The sequence below is a fragment of the Camellia sinensis genome, chromosome 9 (genome assembly GCF_055761805.1).
Source record: "Camellia sinensis isolate YWXY chromosome 9, ASM5576180v1, whole genome shotgun sequence".
Lineage (NCBI taxonomy): Eukaryota > Viridiplantae > Streptophyta > Magnoliopsida > Ericales > Theaceae > Camellia > Camellia sinensis.
This window is the reverse complement of record NC_138969.1, coordinates 19,479,555-19,504,641: the sequence shown is the minus strand read 5'-3', so window position 1 is coordinate 19,504,641 and position 25,087 is coordinate 19,479,555. Positions and strand designations below refer to the sequence as shown.

General features: G+C 40.1%; 1 pseudogene; it reads right to left on the bottom strand.

Moving 5' to 3' along the window:
- Positions 1-567: 567 nt before the first annotated feature.
- The window catches only part of LOC145799045 (putative germin-like protein 2-1), a 65,044-nt pseudogene continuing 40,524 nt past the window's right edge, over positions 568-25,087 (bottom strand).

The following is a 25,087-nucleotide window of genomic DNA, read 5'->3' as shown; positions in this document are numbered from 1 at the left end:
TCTTGTGGCAGCCATTTTTGCTCTGCTGCTGCTGGCTTATGTGGAAGCCCTTTGCTTTTTTGGTTTTTCTTCCTTTGTTTGTTGTTGGTCTCTCACCAACTGGAGCTTGGAGCTTTTATTGATGTACTCATTCATATTTCGTATGTTCCCATCAATAAAGATTTGTTTTGCCGATCAAAACAAAAAAGTTTTAGGCTTCTTATAAATGATAACACATATCTAAATATGTGGTCCCAATTAGAAATTAATCCAACAAGCTTTTTGCTTATTTTTGAATTAAATGGAAATTAAAGAGGAATAAATTAAATGTGGGAGAATCTGTTTTCATTCCAATGGACAAAAAAGTGATAGAACAAATAGAAGTGAACTCAATTCCAAGCCAATGGGAAATCCATTGAATATCAAAGAACATACCATTAAACAATCAAAACATTGAAGCACAACCGTTATAATTCGTCACTCTTTAATTCTATAAACCAAAGAAACAATTATTATTTTAAAGACAATGAACATCAAAATATAAATGAGAAGCTGCTACAAATAATTGTGTGAAGTTTTGTTTCCTCTCTAGAATTTTGACTGAATTTTGGCAACAATGTTCTTGTCCAGTTGGATAGCCTTAGCAAGAACATCAGTAGATACATCAGGCTGGCACCAAACACCACATTTGAAATTGTATTGACACCTGGATTTTGATTGTTAAGAGCTGTAATGGCAACGGCATTACCATAGCCCACATTACGTTGGAAGTGGATGAGGTTGATTGGAAAAACAGACACATCACTCTTTTGAAGTATCTTTGAGATAAGATGGTTATCAGGGTTCGACATGACAAATCCAATTTCAAGGTGTGTGTGTTGTTTTCTGACCACACTGCCAAACAGGTACTTAGTTGGAGAACACTAGCAGAATAGATTGCGCCCAAACAACCTGTCATAGAAAGAAAAAGACTCCGGCGGTGGTTCGTCCACTCGGGGGTACTCCAACGATCAAGTCAATTATCTCTCAAAGATAGCAAAAGTGCTTAACTCACAATTCAGAATATAAAAAGTGTACCTTAGACCCACGAGGGTGCCTTACTTTTATAACCAACACTGACCTGATCCTTGTAGAAGCCTAGCTTCAATGGCCTCTGGCTCAATGCCTATCCAGGACTCTCAAATAGATAAAGATAAACTCCCTAAGAGCTTTATCCTTATCCAGGCTGAAGCCCTCCCTCATTCTAGGACTCTTGTAACTTATCCACTCATCTCAGATTTCGGTATCTCTGCAGATAACCTCAGCCTAGCCGAGATTACCTTGGCGTCAAGTCAATGACACATGGCACCTCGGCTGGCACTTCAGTGCCACCTTGACCACGTGTTGCTATCCAAAAAATATGTCCCTACAACTGCCCCCTAGGTTCTATTACCTCGACATCCTGAGGTGATGAAACCTATATCATTTGAACCCATAGCACGTCGGCTAAACTTGGTCTATCATTCATTACCGAGGTTATCACACATCGGCTTCCATATGATAAACACTTCAGTGTGTTTGCATTAATTCTTTAGAACCAATAACTAAGTTTGTTCAAGTTTATTCAGCCGAGATCGTCCCCGTAGCCGAGGTCTTTGCTTCATTAAATCAAGAACTCCAAGAGTTTTCACACGTATATGAGCTGTCACACATAGTAATTCAACCATTTTTGCCACGCGTCTCTTCCCCATTGAACCATACCTGACACGCGCCATTAAGTCACGTCGCATTTGCGTGCGCTGCCTGGCAGGCACGTCGTCCAAGGCACATTCATTATGGTTTGCCGCCCTTTCGTGTTTTGATCAAAAATACTTCCCTCTCTCTTCGCCGTTTCACTTTTGCATCTTTGTTTTCGTTCAAACTTTCTCTCTCTAACTTTCTCTCCCAAATCCTCCATTGCTGCTTTCGCGAAACTTTCTACAACCACTTTCACTCTCCCCCTCCGGCAAGGCTTTTGCTGCACTTCTTTGCTCACTACCACCATCTGACACCGGCGTACTTCACACCGGCCTTATTTTCCTCGGTAAGCCACTATTCCTCTTATTTCAATTTCTTATTTCGCTTCAAACTGCTATGCTTGTACACTGCCATGGTGTTTTTATTCATGCTCTTAATTTGTTACTTGTGTGTTGATTTCCATCATTCGTCATCTGTTTTACGATTCTACTCTTGCACAATCTGTTGCTGGTATACACACACACATACTGTTCATATACTTGACATTCTTGCTTGGCGTTCTTGATAGCTTAACACTATTCTTGATTTGCGTACATTTATATTTTATGCAATGTTCTTAAACCCCTTCTGGTTTTCTTGAGTCTAAATCTCTATTCTTCTCTGTTTTCTTGTTGTGTTCTCCAGATTCTTGCCTTCAATCCTTGTTTCCGTAGCCTTAGGTTTGGGACTTGTTCTAGAACTTACAAACTTTAGGAAAAATTGAAACAAATTCCCTTTAGATCCTCAAAAACCCTTGCCCCAGCATTCGTTTAGGTTTTGTCGAGGTCCTTTAAACCCTAACAAACCACTTCCTTTTGCAATCTAACACTTTCCCCTTAAGCCGACGCCATGGGTATGTGGAGGTGGAAGGTAGACACCCCAGTTAAGCTAGAATATTTCAGGTAGGAGTTCGCCATCCCTGCCGATGTTTACCTCAGGTTAGCTGGTAAAGAGGACTCCATCATGCCCAAGAACGAGTCTATGCATTTTCCAGTCGTAGCCTTTGTAGAGTGTGGACTTAGGCTCCCTCTCGATATTCTCTTCCGAGAAGTCCTTCACTATTATAAACTCAACCCAATGCAATTAGCCATTAACTCTTCTAGAGTCATCAACGGTATCATTGCCTTAGCTAGCCGAGAAAATGCTAGGGTAACTCTAGCCGACATCCAGTACTGTTACACCATGTGTGGCCTTAAGTCAAAAAAAGGCTACATTTACTACCTTAAGCCGAGGTCGACGAAATACAAACTCATCACCGACCTCCCTGATTCCAACAAGGGCGCTAGGGACGATTACTTCATCGTCTCGGGCAACTGGGAGTTCCTTCCAGATGATGACCTTCACCTTTACCCTCTAAGCCGTACTTTGTTCAAAGAGGGAGATGGTAAGAGCCAAGTGTTTACTTTTATTTGCTTCTCAAGTCTTTTTTACTTTGATATTTTTATATGTTCTAACGTCTGTATGTTTTATTTTGCAGTTCTTCCTCAACCTCCAAAGGACTTCCGCAAAAACTTCTATCCCAGCAAGGATTTTAAGAGGCTATTGGGTCAACCAGTTGACCAGCAGAAAGCCCCTCTGCTGCTCAATTACTTCTTGACGTACAAATATGTACTTCCCGACGTCCTAAGAAAAAGCAAGTCTCCTCCTTCAGTAACAGCTCCCCAAGCCGAATCATCCAGGCCTAACTAAGGATCAACATCTGGTCCTATAGAGCAACCATCAACCTCTGCTCCACAACTAATCCCACCCTCTCAACGCAAACGCCGACGTCGAACTCCACTGCTTGCACCAGTAGGCAGAACTCGAAGCCGACGACACCAGAGTACCAAGGCGTCCTCATACGATCCAACCAACCCCCAAACTGCACTTCCAGCGATCCATTTCGGCACTAAGGTCACCGTTGCCGTAGACGCCGACGAGATGGGTCGTAAAAAGGCTGTAACAGATGACCTTCTAGCCGACATCCCCAACATCGTTACCGTACAATCTTCACCATCGCAATCCTAGCCAAAACCAAACCAAAAAAGGCTAAAAAAAGTCCAAGCTAAGGCAACGGTAACTCAGATTGATTCTGAGGATACCTTGCCGATATCCAAGATGGCCGAGGCGGAAAAAAGTGCCTCTGCCGTCGAAAAGAGGCCTGCAGAGGCTGCTCCCTCTGAATCCACCTGGTCAAAAAAGCTGAGGTCAAAGTCAGCCACGACCTCGGGGTCCATGAAATCTGATGCCCCCTAGGCTCCTCCAATCACTATTGAGGACAAACCAGTCAGAGTCGGTGATAGCGCGACTGACATTAAAGTCAGTGTCGCCCTCTCTACTGCCTTGCTCCTTCCAAAAGACCTCGAACGCAACGCTGATGTCAGCAAATATGAAAACTTCGCTCTAATATTACAGCACTCCGTTCAAGTAAGCCCCTAACACTTGGTACTTTTCATTCTCTATTTTTCCATACTTAGAGAATGTCACTAACTTTTGTTTTTTCCATTTCTTCTAGGCGATCCAGCACGCCCACTCCTTCGCGATGCAGGCTTTTGACATCAAAAAGGAGTTGGTCAATAAGACCAAGGAGGTTGCTAGTTTACTGAAGACAGTCAACAGAGTCGAGACCAAGATGAAGGCACTGATAGATCAGGCCAAGGCAGCCAAACAGGCCCAATACGAGGCCGAGGAGAAGACAGGAGCTACTAAAGCCGTCGCTAAGGTCCTCGAAGCTGAGAAAAAAGAGGCCGAAGCAAAGACCGCCGAAGCCCAAGCCGAGCTCATTGCTGCCTTGGCCACAAAGGATGTCGAGATTAAGGCGGCAAACGAGAAAGCATACATCGATGGGGCAGCCGACGTCCGCGAGGACTACAAGAAGCAAGTAAAACTGGCATGCAACAAGGGTTTCTGTGATAACCCTGTTCCGTATCATGCTAATTAGTCTTAATTATGATTGAGATTATGTGTTTAATATGATTTTGAGTGCCAATTGTATGATTATATGTGTGATAACCATGTTCCGTATTACGCTAATTGGTCCTTATTATAAATGTGATTATATGTTTGATATGATTTTGTGCACCATTTATGTGAAAATATGTGGTTTTGAATTTCTATTTGTTCACCGTAGGAATATCTGTTTGATTATCTGCTTTGGAATTTAAATTAAAAGCCTTATCGGCCACAAAACCCGAAATTGACTGTGCCATTATGATTGGCGTAATTTTTAGAGCCTACGGTGAAATTTAATTGAAAATTGATTCGGATCAGATTAAATGGATTAAATTAATGAATTAAGTGCTCAATTATTCAATATTAGAATAATGTGAATTAGAGGGGCTATATGAGGGCCATTACATGCCCAATACTCCTCTTTTATTTAACTTGGCTGATGAGAAAGGAGAGAGGGTCGGCTAGAGAGGGAGAAAGAAAGAAAATTGTGTGTTTAGCTCAAGTTTGTGAAATTGGAAGGTTAGACTCAAGATTCAACTAGAATTTGTAAAGATTAAAGCTCCTAAGTAGGTAATCAACCCTTAAATCATGAGCTCAATGTTGTAATTTTGTGAATTCAAGTTGGTTGGTGATGAAGAACTAGAATTGTGTTGTATTTGATGAGTTTGAGGTCCATGTGTGCATGCATGTACAGAATTACTACGAAATTGCATAATCCAGCATGTAATATGTGAATTGTGAAGAATTGAGCATTGAAGCATACATGCAAGCATGGTTTTGTTGATTTTCATGTCTATGAGCATCATTGGTGCTATTTGAAATGGAAATGAGGTCAAAAATTGACATGCATGTTTGATTATGGAAGATATGAAGCTTATGTAAAGTTTGAATGTATGAGCCTTGAGTTTACAAAGAAATGTTGATTAATTTGAAAGAATTGGACCATGATTTTGAGTAATTGACCTCACCTCGCTTATATACTCATGTTATATAATGTGTTTGCATGTTTTGGAACCAAAACTATGGGTTTTGAACCTTAGAAGGTCGGATTTGAGCTCAAGAACAAATTCTGGAAAACCCAGAATTCATGATGTCCGCTCGAGCAGGGAAACCGCTGCTCGAGCGTGAAATATGAGCTCCCAGAATATTTTGCAAACATGGTGTCCGCTCGAGCGGTGAAGTTCACGCTCCAGCGGGAACTATGTAGACAGACCTTCAGCTCGAGCATCCAAGTTCGCGCTCGAGCGTGAAAATGATGTAACCAGTACTTTTGTAGACCTCATGGGTCCGCTCAAGCGGGGAAGTCCATGCTCAAGCAAGGACCCCTGTTTCTGAAATTTTGAAAATACATTATGAATAGGCCAGAGGCCATATGACATGGATGATAGTCTGACTCGAATGATAACCCGACATAAATGAATGGGCCAGAGGCCGTATGACATGAGTGAATGGGCCAAAGGCCGTATGACATAAATGAATAGGCCAGAGGCTGTATGACTTGAACGAATGGACCAGAGGCCGTATGATACAAATGAATGGGCCAGAGGCCGTTCGACATAAATGATACGAATGAATTGGGCCCGAGGCCATATGATGTGTTTGGAACCGCAGTCACTTGACCTATATTTATATATAAGCTAGATAGAAATACGAATTGGGCCCAAGGCCGTTTGAAGTAGATTGTTCTAAATACCGTTGTGTAACTTCTTTATTTGATATTATTCACTGGGTTTTCGCTCACGCTCATTCATGTGTTTGTAGGTGAGCCAAGAGAGGTCCAAACCCAGCCTCAGTGACGTTTGTGTGGAACAACCGAGGTTTTGAAGAGTCAGCCCTACGTCTCACGCACGAGACTCGTCTTCACCCTTTTGCTATCTTATTTTATTTTGTAATGTTGGTGAGGACTTTGGTTTATGTTGTATATGTTTATGGTCTTGATTGGCTGACCTAGACTTGATAGATCCTGTATGTACAGAGCTTTGTATTAGTACATATTTTGATGTGAGTTATTAATACGTGTATGTATGGTTTGTAATGATGTGCCATGTAAGCACAGCTCTATGGACAAAGTTTTAAATTTTTCTTCCGTTTGGCCCCTTTACTCTAATGAGTTGTGTCTGGTTTGATTTGAGGCCGTAGGTAATCTTAGGATTACTGGCCGGTCATGTCCTTAACCCATGGGGGCGGGTTCGGGTCGTGACAATATGTGGCTTTGAATTTCTATCTGTTTACCATAAGAAAATCTGTTCAACTCACTATTGTGAACTGAAAATTGAAGACCTTATCGGCCACTGAAACCGAAATTGACTACGCCATTGTGGTTAGCGTTATTTTTAGAGCCTACGGTGAAATTTAATTAGAAATTGATTCGGATCAGATTAATTAGATTAAATTGATTAAATAGTGCTCAATTAACTAGTGTTAATGAAATTAGATTAAGGGTGTGTATATAAGGGCCTTATTACACTTAAACTCTTCATTTTGTGAACTCAAAATCCGGTTATACACTATAGAGAGAGAGAGGGCCGGTTCTAGAGAGAGAAAGAAGGAGAATTGTATATTTTGGCTCAAAGTTTGTGAACTTGGAAGACTATCTCAAGAATCAACTATAATTGGAAGAATTGAAGCTCCTAGGTGAGTAATCAACCCTTAATTCATGGGTTTGAGTTTGTAACCATGTGAATTCAAGTAATTATGTGACCAAGAACAAGAATTGAGTTGTAATTGATGAATTTGAAGTCAATAGATGCATGCATGCAAGAAATTGCTATGAATTTCCATGTTTGAGCATAAAGTGTGTAATCCATGTTGAATTTTGATTGAAGTCCATGTTTTGATCATCTCTTCACCAATTAAGTTGAGGATAAAGTGTATATCCCACATGCAAGTGCAAATCATGGAGGTGTGAGTCTTGAATGTATGAATTTGTTATGTTGGTGATGAGTTTGGAATAATTTGAGGCATGCATGTAATTGATTCATGGGAATTGAACTTCATAATGTTGTAATTTGGTGTTTGTATCATGTTAGTAAATATATATGAGAGTGATGAGTCATAATATGTAAGAAACATAAGTTTGAATGCAAGTTTGAAACTCAAACAGCTTGCTGGAAAACCCATAATTTAGCATGTCCTCTCGAGCGGGGAAAGCGCCGCTCGAGCGTGAAATGCGAGCTCCCAGAACTTTTGCGGACATTGATTCACGCTCGAGCGGGGATATTCATGCTCGAGCGGGGAGCCATGTAGTGTGACTTTTAGCTCGAGCATCCAAAGTCACGCTCGACTGTAAAAATGGGGCAACCAGCACTTTTGCAGACCCAAGGGGTCCGCTCGAGCGGGAAGCCTTGTTTCTGAAAGTTTGAAGATATGTTTTGTGTCTTATTTCTCCGTTATCCTTCATTTCTAAGCACTCTTATGCATACTTTAAGCATTGTGAAAGAGTTAAAAGGATAAGAAAGAAGCCTAAGAGGTATGCATGAATTAAGAACAGATTGAATTGTTTGTGACCCATTATGTTCATGAAATGCGTAGGGTCAAGCACGAGGGCAAATCCACCGACAAATCACTGTGAGTAATATCTTAGTAAAGATATTTTGAAGTATGTTATTTGTCCTATTGCTTATTCCTTGATAAGTCTTATAAGCTTGTTAATTTATTTGTATTGTGGACAAATATCTATTATGCTATAAGATTGGGCCCGAGGCAGTTGGATACGATCGATTGGGCCAAAGGTCGTTTGACATGAATGATTGGATCAAAGGCCGTTTGACATGAGTGAATGGGCCGAAGGCCGTCGAATATGAGTGAATTGGGCTCGAGGCCGTTTGACACGTTTGGACCTTTAGTCGCTTGATACATTAGATTGAAACATGAATTGGGCCCAAGGCCATCTGATGTAACTGTTTCGAAGTCCGTTCATGTATCTCTTTTTACTTGATATTATTCACTGGGCTTTCACTCACTCTCATTCATGTATCTGTAGGTGAGCCAAGGGATGTCCAAACCCAGCCTCAGTGAAGTATGTGAGAGACAGTCAAGTTTTGGGGAGTCAGCCTAAACGTCTCACGCACGAGACTTGTCTTCACCTCTTTTGTCCTTTTGTTATAATTTTGCTATATTGGCGAAAACGTTGGATCACTTTTGTATATAAACTTTGGGTTTGACTGACTTAGACTTGAATGATCCTGTATGCATAGAACTTGAGTTACTTTCCTTTTGATGTGAGTTATTAACGAATATATGTGAAATGTTATGATGTGCCATGTAAGCACAGCTCTATGGACAAAAGTTTTAAGTTTGCTTCCATTTTGGTCCCTTAACTCTGTTGGAATGTGTTTTATTTGGTTTGAGGCCGTAGGTAATCTTATGATTACTGGCCGGTTATGACCTTAATCCATGGGGGCAGGTTCGAGTCATGACAGTTTCACCCTTGGTTGGATGGCTGCTTAAAGGAGTTGGCTGTCCCCGAGGACTCAACTCTCCGAGATAACAGTCTACTCGTCCTGTCATTTCCCCCCACTCCTGGCCAATCCGAGGCCGAGTCCGAAGAAGAGGTTGAGGCCAACAAGTTTGAGAAGGCTGAAGCTGCTGGGGCCAAGTCCCCAACTCTGAATGAGCAAGTAGACTTGACTCAGGATGAGGAGGACGAGGTCTCCAAAGGTGCCTCACCCTAGACGACAACATCTGAGGTGCCAATCGCCGAGAGGAGCATTGATCAGACTCTTCGAGAGATTGATGCCGAGCTCGAGGCTGAGAAAGCTGTCGAGAAGATTCCCCAGTTGTCTTTTGGGGCCGAGAAGCAGCCCGCTACTGACACTGAGTAGTCTTGTTATTGACTCTTTATTTGTACTTAGTAATTTTCTGAACAATGTTTTCAGTTTTCATATTTGGCTGACGTGCCACTTTTGTAACCAGAACAAGTAGTCTCTTTGTTAGGCCGAAGTGCCCTTTTTCTTCTTTTAATGCAAGTACAGCTTTCTCTTGTTTTACTAAGTGTTTGAATACTTGTCTTTCTTTTACTATCTTGTATGCTTCCATACTTAGAATATTTTGCATGTCTTCAAAGTACATCTTAACTGTGCAATCTCTTCGAGGTAAAATACCTCGGATATACCCACTGACTAGTTTTATCTTGGCCTTGGTTTAACACTTGAAAACATTTTGTAGAAATATTTTCGCAAGTGTTTATTTAAGACTTGGTACTTCACTTTTAGTTAACAAGACTTCTGTCTTCCATGGTAATCTCGGCAAGTATGTAGATACTTCTTTCAAGATAACATCGGCTTAACTTCAACTTGTAAATTTTTCTTAAAATTTCAACAAGTGTTAAACCAACTTTCTTTTAACATAACCTCGGTTTAACTTCAACTTGTAAATTTTCCTTAAAATTTCAACAAGTGTTAAACCAACTTTATCTTGTGATTTCCAACTCCCAAGCATTATTCTCCAACTCTCTGCCCCTTAATGTGAACTTAAGTCTCACTTCTGTTCACATTAAGTATGTATCTATGATCTTGGTGCCGAGGTTAGATTCAAACACAGACTGGCCGAGGTTATTAACCTCGGTTTTTCTGTTAATCTAACTGACATGTACTTAATAAAGTTTTAATTCTGTCGACACAGCAAATCTAGGTTAGTTTAACTTAGTTCAACTTGATTATATGCAAGTATAATTCAACTCTGCCATATAATAAGTCTAAGTTATTCGTCATGTTTCAATCAGAAACATCGCCAACTTAGTTCAACTTAATTATATGCAAGTATAATTCAACTCTGCCATATAATAAGTCTAAGTTATTCGTCATGTTTCAATTAGAAATATCGCCAACTTAGTTCAACTCTATTATATGCAAGTATAATTCAACTCTGCCATATAATAAGTCTAAGTTATTCGTCATGTTTCAATCAGAAACATCGCCAACTTAGTTCAACTCTATTATATGCAAGTATAATTCAACTCTACCATATAATAAGTCTAACTTATTCATCATGTTTCAATCAGAAACGTCGCTAAGTGACTGGTCAATCGTTTTACAAGTTTGAAATCAAAAATCGAGTTAAAATTTTATTAATTACTTCGGTTATGTAGACCGCCCAAAACTCCGCTCCGCGCGCGAGGGCGCGAATTGTGATTCTAGCTACTACAATTCGAACTCATGTCACGGTTCTGAATCTAATCTCACAAAGTGCAATGTAAGACTGATAAATCACCAAAGAGTCCAAATCCGAAAAATTGTTTTGGAAAATCGATTTTAATCAAAAAGCGCCAAACATGGACTGCTTTGCCAGATTTCAAAGTCGCTACCTAAATATTTAGTTTTGGAAAATTTAGGAAACCCTGACTCGTGCCTAAGGCCACGTGTCCGTCATCACCAAAGTTACCTCGGCTCGGGAACTTGGGTACGAGAGGAGAAGGTCCTGAAATGAGCACCCCTGCTCGCCCGATCAAAGGATCAGCCTCTACTAACATGATATGTTGTTTTTGAAAACACATGTATTTTTATTCCGGTTTATTAGCTAGCTTACTATGTGATGCGCACAGCATACAAGTATAGACTCAATCGCAAGAATTGGAACAAAACAGCTCATGTTTATTTTTGAAAATGATTTGAAGTTACTACTCGCAAGTAGGCTAAGACACGGATTTGCCATCCTCAAGTGGGCTTAGGAAAACATGATTTTGCCACTTCAAGTGGGCTTAAAACTCGCATTTCGATGAATTGTCCCCATTCAAGCAATAAAGCCTTCATCCATAAGCATTTATGCAGTTATATCATTTAAGCAAATAGCTTCATGGCAAGCATGCTATCATGGCAACACTTACACACATGCAAGATGCTAAAGCGTAAAAGCTTACCTAGTACTCTGAGCCAAAAAAGAAGCTAGTTAGTAATCAATGCATGATCCTAGCTATGTCAAGAATGCCTAATGCAACACATGCGAAATGCAACTAAAATAGGCTCGGCTATTCTAAGATGTCATGTCAATGCAACTTGATAACATGTATTCAAATTGGTATTGAAATACAATGCAGTTTGAATGATGCGCAGAGCCCGGTGCATGCAAGACAGAAGAATGGATGCATGCATGCAAGCATAAGGTATGCTAATTGAAATATGCCCTAAAACTAACCATCGAAAGCAGTTAAGTAAAAGGGAGAAAGAAATGGGGTTGGAAGACATGCATCGTACACGCGCACACTTATTACAAAATTTACCCTCTCGACGGAGGGTCCGAATAAATCAACTAACTAGCTACGCTAAGCTAATTAACTAATCTAATTAAACTAATTAGACTAATTATTACAAAACAAAATTAATTAACTATTCCTAGTTAACTAATTATTATAAAACGAATCAATTAATTAAACGCATTAACTAATTAATTACAACACTTTTATAAATAAAGTAACAGTTTATTCCAAGCTAACAAAAGCACTAAAATGGCCTCATGACGAGGGATGCATGCATGCTCAGTCGGCTTCGCTCGGAAATCCACTACCGTGCCTCGTGATGCCTTTGTTTGCACACTTCTGGACTTCTGAAAATTGTTCCAACTTCCAAGGTACTTCTGACCCAGCTTATGAACATTCTGATGAATGATCGGCCAAGAGGAATGGCCATCGGCCAGAGTTTATGGCTATCGGCCAATTTTAATAGTCGATCGGCAGCCTTTGTGTCACGACCCGAACCCGCCCCTATGGGTAAAGGCCATAACCGGCCATTAATCACGAGATTACCTACGGCCTCAATCCAAATAAAACAAGACTCATCAGAGTAAAGGGGCCGAACGGAAGCAATTTAAAACTTTGTCCATAGAGCTGTGCTTATGTGCACACCATAACATTCCAAACATTTATATGTTAATAACTCACATCAAAATATGTACTAACACAAAACACTGTACATACAAGATCATACAAGTTCAAGAAAGTCGAACCCAAGACTTATATACGAAGGTAGTCCAATACTTTCGCCAACATAACAAAACTATAAACAAGATACAAAGGCGAAGACAGTCTCGTGCGTGAGACGTTTGGGCTGACTCCTCAAAACTTTGACTGTTCTTCACAATCTCACCGAGGCTAGTTCTGGACATCCCTTGGCTCACCTACATGTATATGAATGAGCGTGAGTGAAAGCCCAGTGAATAATATCAAATGAGGAAAATATATAAGTAATCTTTGAAACAGTTACAGCAGACGGCCCTTGGCCCAATCACTTGTATCAATCGGCCTTCGGCCAAATCATTTATGTCAATTGGCCTTCGGCCCAATCATTCATGTCAATCAGCCTTTGGCCCAATCATTCATGTCAATCGGCGTTTGGCCTAATCATTCATGTCAATCGGCCTTCGGCCCAATCATTCATGTCAATCGGCCTTCGGCCCAATCATTTATGTCAATCGACCTTTGGCCCAATCATTCATGTCAATCGTTGTCCTCCATTCAAATTAATGAACTTACAAAACTTACATAAGAGTAAACAATCGGACAACAACATATTCAAATATCTTGTTAAGATATTACTCACAGTGATCGGCTTGTGGATTTTCCCTAGAGCTTGACCCTACACATCATATAACACATGTGGGTCACAAACAATTCAATCTGTTCTTAAATTCACATATTCCTCTTTAGGCTTCATTCTTATCTCTTTAACTCAATTACAATGCTTAATGCATGCCTAAGAGTGCTTGCAAGTGAAAGAGAACGGAAAACGAAACACATAATACACTTTCAAAATTTCAGAAAACAAGGTCCTCGCTCGAGCGTGGACTTCCCCGCTCGAACGGACTCATGAGGTCTGCAAAAGTACTGGTCATGCCATTTTTACGCTCGAGCAGAAGTCCATTCTACATAGCTCCCCGCTCGAGCGTGGACTTCCCCGCTCGAGCGGACATCATGCCTGCAAAAATATACTGGGAGCATGAATTTCATGCTCGAGCGGCGGTTTCCCCGCTCGAGCGGACATCGAAATTCTGGAAAATCCAGAATGTGATCTTGAACTTCAACTTCAATTTCAAAGGCTTCAAGTGCATGATTTTGACTCAAACTTCATATATATGTGTACTAACATGGTACAAACACTAAATTACAACATTTTGAAGCTCAATTTCATAAATCAAATCCATGTATAGCTCATTTTCCACCAAATTCATTACTAACATAACAACTTCATGCATTCAAAGCTTCTACTCCCATGGATTGTACATGCATATAACCCTCATTCTCATCCCATATGATGAAAAGATGGTCAAATACATGGATTTCAACCAAGATTCAATATGAGTCATGTAATTCAAGCTCAATTATGCAAATTCAAGACAATTATATACATGCATGCATATATAATCTTCCAATTCAACAAAACCAACTCAATACATGCTCTTGACCACAAACAACCCTTGAACTTACAAGATCACAATTTCAAACTTATGAATTCAGGGCCAAGTGCTTACCTAGAGGTTCAATTTTTCACAATTTCTAGTTGAATCTCCAAGTTTCTCAAGTTCCTCTTAAATCTCCAATTGCTTCTCCCTCTCTCTCTAGCCGACCCCTCTCTCTTTTCTTAGAGTTGAAATCAGCCCAAAATGTAACAAAGGAGAAGAGTTGAGGATGTAGTGCCTCTCTTAAAGTCCCACTAGTCACAATTATTTCAATATAAAACATTTGAGCACTTAATTCATTAATTTAATCAATTTAATCTGGTCCGAATTAATTTTTCAATTAAATTTCACCGTAGGCTCTAAAAATTATGTCAATCATAATGGCGCGACCAATTTTGGTTTCAGTGGCCGATAAGGCCTTCAATTTAATTTCGAAAACAGATAATCAAACAGATATTCCTACGGTAAACAGATAGAAATTCAAAACCACATATGTTCACATACTTGCACACAAAATCATATTAAACACATAATCATACTCATTTTGAGGACCACTTAACATATTACGGAACAGGGATATCACACTTTGATGGCCAGTGTGCAGCTTTGATGGCCGGTCGGCCACTTCCTCCTGCAAATTCTCCTTTTGCTACAACAAAGCACTAACAGAGGAATGGCAGTGTATTTGCAAGAAAATGTGTGTGCAACCACACTCCTTATCATGTCTAATGCTCAAATGAGTGTAGTGCTCAACTCTCGAGCCACCAATCACGCATCTTGATGCATGATGGCCAAAGAGGCTGAGTTGCACAAATCAATGTTAATGAATGCACACAAATAACACATAAGACTCGATGAACCTCCACCTTATCATACATGATCAAAGGTGTCGGTGACTTAAGGAATGAGGCACGTTTCATCACTTTGAGTATGAAACGTCCCTCGTTCCTCGTGTTTGGATTGACGTCCAACCCAAACAAAATGCAACACACAACATGCTAACAACATGAACATGGCAAGGGCTATGTAATGCAATACTCAATGGACCAAACCAACCTCAAACAAGCCTCATACATGCCAAGACAATGGCCAAAACATGTTGAAAATGAAGTCCAAAAGCAAATACAAGCATGCATACACATTGGTTCACAAACAAGGCATGAAGACAACAACTCTCAAACACATTGAAGGAGTGGAAAATGTGAGAGTGTGGCAATGAAATAGGCTCAAAATCATGTAAGGAATGATGCCAAATCATGCACATAACACAAGCATAGCATGCTAAGAGGCTCAAAGCTTAAGGCTAGTGAAGGGACTTGCACCATGGCCATATCAAGCAAGTCCCAAAAGGCCAAGGTGACTCAAAACAGTCCCAAGGCAGGACAAAATAATGCCAAAAACATGCTTGAACATAGCCAACACAAGCTAGAATTAAAGGCATGAAGCATGGAGCATACTAGGCCAACAAAGAGGGTTACACTACACCTACCAAAACCAAGCATGAGATGACTTCACCAACAAAAATCAGAGTTGTAACATGGCAAAATAAGACCAAATACACACTGATATGGTAGCCCAAAAGCTTAGGCAAGATGGCATGCATAATGGCTCATATTTAAGGCATAAAGCACAACCTCTCCAAAGCATTGAAAGAGTAAAAGATGAGAGAGTGTGACCACACTACACACACTAAAATCACATACCAAATGATGCTAAATCATGCAAATAGCCCAAGCAATGCATACTAATGACATGGAAACTCAAAGCTAGTGAGCAAGATTGCACTATGGCTATAAAAAGCAAGGCATGCATGACCAAAACAACTTAAAACAGAGCTTAAGCATGGTAAAACATGAAGAAAAGCTTCCTAGAGTATAGCCAAAAGCATGCCAAAATGGTGGTCAAAAGCATGATGCATGTTAGGCTAGTAAGAAGGATTGCACTACAAGTGCAAGGAGCATGCAAGAGGTAATCAAACCAACCCTAGACAGAGGTATATCATGCTGAAATAAGGTCTAAGACATGCTAAGATGGAGCCAAAACATGCTAGAAAGACATGCTACTTTAATGAGCTACAAGTAGGATTACACTACACATACAAGAAGCATGCAAGGGGTGACCAAGATAGCCAAAAACAGAGTCATGGCAGATCTAAAGGGTCACAAAAAAGTGCTCAAACATAGCCTCAAGAAGATAGAACTACATGCTTGTAATAACCCAACCCTAGTACATGTTTTCTGGTATACTCTCGGTCTCTTATTCTGTGCATCTAAATACTTACTGCAGAATTTTATATGAAAGTAAGTTTAATGGAGTGAATCTTATGCTTATAGATGTGTATCTATTTAATATGAGAAATATCTGTTACAATTCTAGTGTTTGAATCAAGAATTGAAGGCCTTAGAAGCTTAATTATCTGAAATTGATTTTACATTTAAGATCAGCATAATTTTTAGGTCATAGTATGATTTTCTGTGAAATTTCAATTAGGAATGATTAAATTGATTAAATTTTGTCTTTACTCACTTTTAGATATATATGTCTATATTCTTTACATACTTGACTTAAGAGCCATTGCAAGGAAATCTCCTGAGGGAAAGAGAAATTAGGAAAGAAGAGGGTTTGAGAGAAGTTCATCAAGAAGAAGATTGGGAAGTTAAGAGGGATTGTAGGATTTAAAAGCTCAAGGTATGTGTGTTCTACTTAGAATCATTCCTCTCTTGGAAATGAGTAAGATTTCTTTTGTTAATCAGGCAAATTAAAGTGTGTATTGGAGTTATGTTTGTGGTAATGGTTGAATTAAAAAGATGTGTTATCATTGAATTGATTTGGGGTTAAGTTAAGTTCTATGAAGAAGAATTCCATTCTAGTCCTTTTCTTTGCATATTTGAACTCATTTATGGATTTGTATGGTTGTATATATGTTTGGGAATTTTATGGTAGGGATTCAAAGTGTTTAATTTAAATTTGTGAATTGCAAGGAATTGAGGAATTACTTCATATTAAAATTGTTGTATGCTTGAAATATCTTTGTACATGATTTTTGAACCATGTTTCATTAATTAAAGGACCTAGTTAGAACCTTGTGAAAACTTGCCAAAAATTGAGTTTTGCTGGAATTTCGAACTGCAAACTGTGCAGATCGCCGCACGTGCGGGGGTCATGGCTGCACGTGCGGGAAGCCTTGCTGCACATGCGGGGCTCACAGCCGCACGTGCGGCCCATGCTGCAAAATTTTGCCTGCTCCATTTTACGTGCTTGACCCTCTAGTATTTTTGAAATCGGTGTTTGACGTCCTTAAGATGCCTGTAAATTCGTTCGAAGTAAAAGGAAATAGGAAAATAACTTAAGAAGAAAAAAGAACTAACGTATAAGTTGTGTATGTGTGTAGGTCATAACTCGAGAGGGACAAGCGCTGGGTTACAGCACTGTGAGTAGTAGTACTGTAATCGTACATTTACTTACCATTAATATTCTTATTATTAACACTCTGTCCTTTACAAGTAATTACGTTAACGTTTATGTTGATTGGTTATCGATAATGTGCTACAACCTATAAATTACCTATGATTCCGCATAAGAATTGCATACAAACTACTGATGTTGTGGAGTTGGCTAACAGAAGGAGATCATGAATGTAAACTCCGCTTACCGGGAACATGATATTTTGAATGGGAACATGATATCCTGATGTCATGACCCAAACCCGCCCCTATGGGTTTGGCACCGTAACCGCCCAGTAATCCGTGATTACCGAAGGCCTACTTAACAGTAATAACAGTAATACAGAGTACAGGGGCTGGCAGAAGCCAAAACAGTAAATAAAAGATGTCCAATGAGCTGTGACAGTCTGTATGCAAAAAGACTTTTCATAACACATTCACATTCGGAACAAAAGCAGTATGTACATACATCATATACAGGCATTCAGGTTAGGGACCAAATCCCTACCATAACAGTACAGTACAGGTCTATACAGTATTGCAAAACAGAGACAGAAGGGTGAACTGAGACACCCCAAAAAGCCTAAGCTTGAACACACTTGGAACCTTGCAGTGAGGCGCGTTGGTTGGCTTGACAAAAAGGGAGTTTAACCCAACGCTCCTAGCTCCGATCCGGTGCCTGGACACCTACATATATACATAAACAGTGAGGTAAAGCCCAGTGAATAACATATGCGTAAAGAGGTTAGGAATGAATGTCCTTCCAGTATTTAAAACAGGCATTTGAACAGTATATCAGTTATTCGATCATAGCAGTCATAAGTGGTACATCCAATAGCAAACAGCACAATAGGTCTTAACAGGCCGAACAGTCAGTTGATGGCCATCATATCAGTAAACAGTAGTGGTTCCAAACATGGGAACCGACAGAGATCTCTGTGACAGTAGCAGTGCAGTACAGTAAGAGTAAATTGCTATGGATGCCACGAATACAGTTCACAAATAGGACAAGCATTCATTCAGTTAGAAATATCATTTCAGAAAGCAGTACAGTTGATCATTCAGAAAATATTCATGATTGAATATATCTTTACAACATTGTTACTCACAGAGCACTGGGCTACAGATAGGCTAGAGCGTCCTCGGATGCCAACCCAACACAGTTACAGAATGAACACACACTAAGTTATACACTTGGGAATCAATGACTTAGTCCCTAACTTGACTCGGTGTGGTTCTACATCAATATCCTTATTACGATGCCTTAAACTAGGCTTAGGAATGCCTAGGATGAAATGAGGATGCAAAGATGTACTTAAAAACACTTTTCAGAATTTTCAGCAAACAGGGGTCTCGCTCGAGCGTGGCTTTCTACGCTCGAGTGGACATGCAGACAAAGGATCTCCGCTCGAGCGTGACTTCCTTCACTCGAGCGAACTGTAAACTTAAGCAAAAGTACTGGATGCACAAAAATCACGCTCGATGGGTGCTTGATCCACGCTCGAGCGTGAGACACAGGTCCTCGCTCGAGCGTGAACTCTCTCGCTCGAGCGTGAACTCTCTCGCTCGAGCGAACTGTAAACATATGAAAAGTACTGGATACACGCATTTCACGCTCGAGCGTTACTTTCCCCGCTCGAGCGGGATGCATGTACTCAGAGTTTACGCTCGAGCGTGGAGTTCCCCGCTCGAGCATAGATCCAAAATCTGGAATTTCCAGATTTGTCTCCAAGCACAAAACTCAACATTTAAAGCATCAAATTCGATTCCTTTGGGCCAATTTTCTAGAATACACTTTAAAACTCATAATATGACATGTTTTGAAGATCAATTTGCAAAATCAAAGCCCAAAGGTGAGTCAATTAAACACAATTTCAAATAAACTTCAAGAACATAAAGTGTATGTAACATGCATGTGTTCAATTGAAATCAAAGCTTCCAATACGTAATCAAATGAGTCAAAACTTCCAAAAACATGATGAATTCATGAACTATAATCAAGATATGGACATGCATGCAGCAATTTCCATGAAAACAACCTCAAAATGCTAGAACATGTACATGCATGCATGATTTAAGCTTCAATTCAACATTTTGAACCAATTCTTGACTCTAATCGCCAAACTTCCATGAAACATACAAGATACAACTTAAATACAAGTTCAAAAAGGTGATTCTCCTACCTTAGGTCCTCAATTTCAAGAATGGAAGCTCAATTTGTGCAATTATCCTCCAAATCTTCTAATTCTCCAAGCCAATTTGATGAACTCAAGTCTTTCCTCCTACTCTCCCTCTCTCAATCGGTTTTGGTCTCAAGAATGAACAAAATGATGCAACACAAGCTCTAACAAGACTTAACAAAGTGGCCCACTTCTATGGCATTTTGGTAAATAAGCCAACTAATGTAATTTACCATTATTTAATCTAATTTAATCATTCTAAATCACATTTCAATCAAATCTACCATAAAATCATATAAATTCTAATTAGCATAAAACATTAACCGAATTCAGATTCGGCCGCCGATAAGGCCTTCAATTTACAGTTTAAACTTAAAACATGAACTGATCAATTAACAGCCAAACAGATAGAAATGCGTTTAAACTAATACACTCAATCAATCAGTTCAGAATGTTAGTCAAATCAGTTACTTAATAATGTTCAGTCACAGTTTAGCAATAATCAGTGGTATTATCAGTAAACAGTGGTGAGGGTTGTCACAGTCTCCCCTCCTTACAAAGAGTTTGGTCCTCCAAACTCAAATTACCTTCGTTTTGGAAGAAAATTGGATTCAGTGGGGTCAATTCAGGATATCTCTTCATCATATTGTCTTCCCTTTCCCAAGTGGCATATACGCCACCATGGTTTTGCCAATCAACTTTCACTAGTGGGATCTCTTTGTTCCTCAACTTTTTGATTCGTCGGTTTACAATGTGGATAGGCCGTTCTTCATAAGTGTAGTCGTCACTTAGCACCACACAGGTAGGCTCTATAACATGGAAGGGATCCCAGAGGTAATCCCTCAACGTTGAAATATGGAAGACATTATGCATATGCTCCATTCAGGAGGAAGCGCTACTTGATACGCCACCGGATTAATCTTTTCAATAATCTCATACAGCCCGACATATCTCGGCGCTAGCTTACTCTTGACTCCAAAACGAGTCTGGCCTTTCATCGGTGTCACTTTAACAAAAACATGATCACCTACTTCATATTCCCTGTCTCGCCTTCGGACATCCTCATAACTTTTTTGTCGGCTTTGTGCAGTTTTCAATCTCTGTTGAATCAGTTTCACTTTTTCGGTGGTTTCCTGTACAATCTCGGGCCCAAGCAAAGGCCCATCTCCAACTTCTGCCCAGTAGATAGGAGATCGACATTTTCTGCCATACAAAGCCTCAAAAGGCGCCATACCGATGCTCGAGTGAAAACTGTTATTGTAGGCGAACTCAGCCAGAGGTAAATGACTTTCCCAATTTCCTTGAAAATCAAGAACACACATTCGCAGTAAATCTTCCAGACTTTGGATGGTTCTTTCTGATTGCCCATCTGTCTGAGGATGGTATGCACTACTCGGTCTCAGTTCAGTACCCAATGCGGTTGTAGGCTTTGCCAAAATCTCGATATAAACTTCGAGTCCCTATCAGAAACAATAGATACAGGCACTCCATGCAACCTAACAATCTCATCAATATAAATTATGGCCAATTTGTCCGCATTATAAATTGTTTTGACAGGTAAGAAATGAGCAGATTTAGTCAGTCTATCAACAATGACCCAAATTGAGTCCATACCTTTACTGGAGCGAGGTAAACCAACAATGAAATCCATCGTGATATGTTCCCATTTCCACTCCGGTATTGGTAAAGGCTGCAATAAGCCTGCGGGTCGTTGATGTTCAGCTTTAACTTGTTGGCAATGAAGACATTTCGATACAAAGTCAGCAATCTCTTTCTTCATTCCCGGCCACCAGAAATTCAGTTTCAAGTCTTGGTACAATTTTGTATTTCCTGGATGGATAGACAGTTTTGAATTGTGGCTCTCTTGCAGAATTCGTCTTTTCAGTTCAGAATCATTCGGTACACACAACCTTCCCTGAAATCTCAACACATTGTTCTCAAATTTAAAGTCTGGCCTCGGTTTGGACTCCCGTTCATCAATGATCTTTTTCAAAAAGTCATCATGTTGTTGTTTCTTTTTAATTTCCTCAATCAGTGTCGGTTGAGCAGAAATAGCGGCTAAGGTTCCACATTGTTCGCGCAAAACAATCTCAACTTCAAATTTTTCAAGGTCACCTAGCAATTCTTTCTGTCTGGTGAGTAAACAGGCTAAATTTCTAATCGATTTTCGACTCAGTGCATCGGCAACGGTGTTAGCTTTTCTTTGATGGTACAAAATTTGCAAGTCATAATCTTTTATTAGTTCTAACCATCTCCGTTGTCTCATGTTCAGTTCTTTCTATGTGAAGAAGTATTTCAAACTCTTGTGGTCTGTACACACCTCACATGTCGCCCCATAAAGGTAGTGACGCCAAATTTTCAGTGCAAACACTACTGCAGCAAGTTCCAAGTCATGGGTCGAGTAATTCTTTTCATGTGGTCTCAGTTGTCGGGAAGCATACGCAATCACTTTACCATTCTGCATTAAAACACATCCCAAACCCTTATAAGAAGCATCACTAAATATGGTAAAACCATCCGTACCTAAGGGTAGGGTAAGAATCGATGCAGTCACAAGTCGGGTCTTTAACTCTTGAAAAACTGATTCTCTCTGATCGGTCCAGTCAAATGATATCCCCTTTTGAGTCAACTGAGTCAATGGTAAGGCAATCTTGGAGAAGTCTTTCACAAATCTCCTGTAATACCCGGCTAAGCCTAAGAAACTTCGAACTTCTATAACATTAAACGGTCTGGGCCAATTCACTACTGCTTCAATTTTTTACGGGTCAACTGTAATACCATCTTTACTGATCACATGCCCCAAAAACATTACATTATCAAGCCAAAATTCACATTTTGTCAGTTTAGCATACAGTTTCTGTTCTCTTAGGGTTTGCAAGGCAATTCTCAAATGATGTTCATGTTCTTCCGTGCTTTTGGAATAAATCAAAATGTCATCTATGAAAACAACTACAAATTCATCTAGGAATGGTTTGAAAATTCTGTTCATAAGATCCATAAATGCAGCAGGTGCATTAGTAACTCCGAAAGGCATAACTAAGAATTCATAATGTCTGTACCTCGTTCGAAAGGTAGTCTTTTCAATGTCCCCTATCTTGACTTTCAACTGGTGGTATCCAGATCTAAGGTCAATTTTGTAGAACACTTGGGCACCCTGTAACTGATCAAATAAATCATCAATACGAGGCAACGGATATTTATTTTTCACTGTTACCGTGTTCAGTTCACGGTAGTCAATGTAGAGTCTCAATGAGCCGTCTTTCTTTTTCACAAATAAGACCGGCGCACCCCACGGTGAAGTACTGGGCTTGATGAACTTCTTATCTAACAGTTCTTGCAGCTAAACTTTCAACTCTTTCAATTCAGTCGGTGACATTCTGTAAGGAGCTTTAGATACTGGCTGTGTACCCGGAATCACGTCAATGGTGAACTCAATCTCCCTATTAATCAAATCCCCTGGCAAATCATCTGGAAAAACATCTAGGAATTCTCTGACTATAGGAATACTGTTCACATCAATTTTAGCATCAGTAGGTACAGTCAATGTACAACACAGATACCCATTACACCCCTTTTTAATCAGTTTAAAAGCTTTCATGGATGAAATCAGATATGGGGGAGGTACTACTCCAACTCCGTCAAACACAAATTCAGGCAGTCCAGGTGGACGGAAAACAACTTGCTTTGTTACACAGTCTATGGTAGCATGATATTTCGTTAACCAGTCCATTCCCAATATCACATCAAAGTGATCAATATTCAGAGGCAGTAAATCAATATATAAATGAACATCCCCAACAATAATTTCGCATGCAGGGTACATATAAGCACAAGTCATAAATTCTCCAACAGGTGAAGATACAGCTAACAGATAGTTCATAGGTTCCAGTGGTCTATTTAATTTTCGCGAAAAAGCATGCGATACATATGAATGTGTAGACCCCGAATTAATCAGAACATAACCATTTTGAGTACAGATTGAGAGTATACCTGACACAACGATCTCGGTATTCTGCACATCTCTCGGTACGAGTGCAAACACTCGGCCTTGCCTCATAGGCTCTTTTTCGGTAGCTTTCGGATTTGGTTTCGGTGCAACAGTTGACGTTGCGGCGCTGGCTGCAGCTTTCCTATTGCCCTGAGGAGCAAAAGGGCAATCTTTGACCATGTGGCCCACCTTGCCACACCTGTAACAAGCTCCATAAATTTTATAGCATACCCCTTTGTGTCTCTTGCCACACTCTGAACAGGGCGGTATGGAATTGTTACCCTGGCTAGAACTGTTCGAAGGCCTAGTGTTTTGCTTCTTGTTCAATGAACTGTTCCGGCCTTTCTTAAATTTAAAGCCTCGTCTCTTACCATGCCATTCAGTTCCCGGTATTTCAGTCTGTTTCAATGCTTCGATATTTGACTCGGCCATTATTGCTCGGTCAAGAACATCCACATATTTCAGTAACTTCAACACATTAATTCTGTCAAGTATCTCTACATTAAGGCCGCCTTCAAACTTCCCGGCCTTTTTGTAATCAGTGTCCACCATGTGTGGTGCATATCTGGCGAGTTCAGTAAACTTTGATTCATACTCTGCTACTGACATGGTACCTTGTTTCAACTGTTCAAATTCAGTTATTTTGCGATCCCTGACACACTGAGGGAAGTACTTCTCGAAGAAGGACTCTTTAAACTGAGCCCAAGTCATGACAGTATTCGCATCATGAACAAGCATCCACCACCTTCTAGCCTCTTCTTGTAAGGTAAAGGTAGCCAGTAATACCTTGTGTGCTTCCGAACAAGGAAACACTTGGAAACAAGTTCTCGGTTTCTAGCACCCATGCTTCGGCCTTTAATGGTTCTAGGCCTCCCTGAAATGATGGTGGTTTCATTTTGTTGAACTTCTGTGTTAGAGCAATTATATCATCATTAACATTCTGCTCGGGTTAAATTGGAGGAGGTGGGGGCTGTTGGTTCTGTTGTAGCCTCAAGGCCTCAGTAAACAGTTCAACTGTTCTTTCTTGTCTTGCCATTCTGGCATCAGATTATTCTGTTTCATCGGCATTCCTTGCATTGTCCATTTCACTATATGCAATACAGTAATAATAAACATAGGAATTGCATACTTAAACACTTTAGCACATTAGCACATATATTCGTGTCATGGCCACACACACTTTTTCAATGCTCATGCAATGTCTTAATTACTTTTCCAGGACATCCTATAGCTCATTTGGACACGTGTGTGCGGTATAACTCGTGGTTTAGCATCGCTCTGATACCACTCTGTCACGACCCAAACCCACCCCATGGGTTTAGCACCGTAACCGGCCAGTAATCCGTGATTACCGAAGGCCTACTTAACAGTAATAACAGTAATACAGAGTACAGGGGCTGGCGGAAGCCAAAACAGTAAATGAA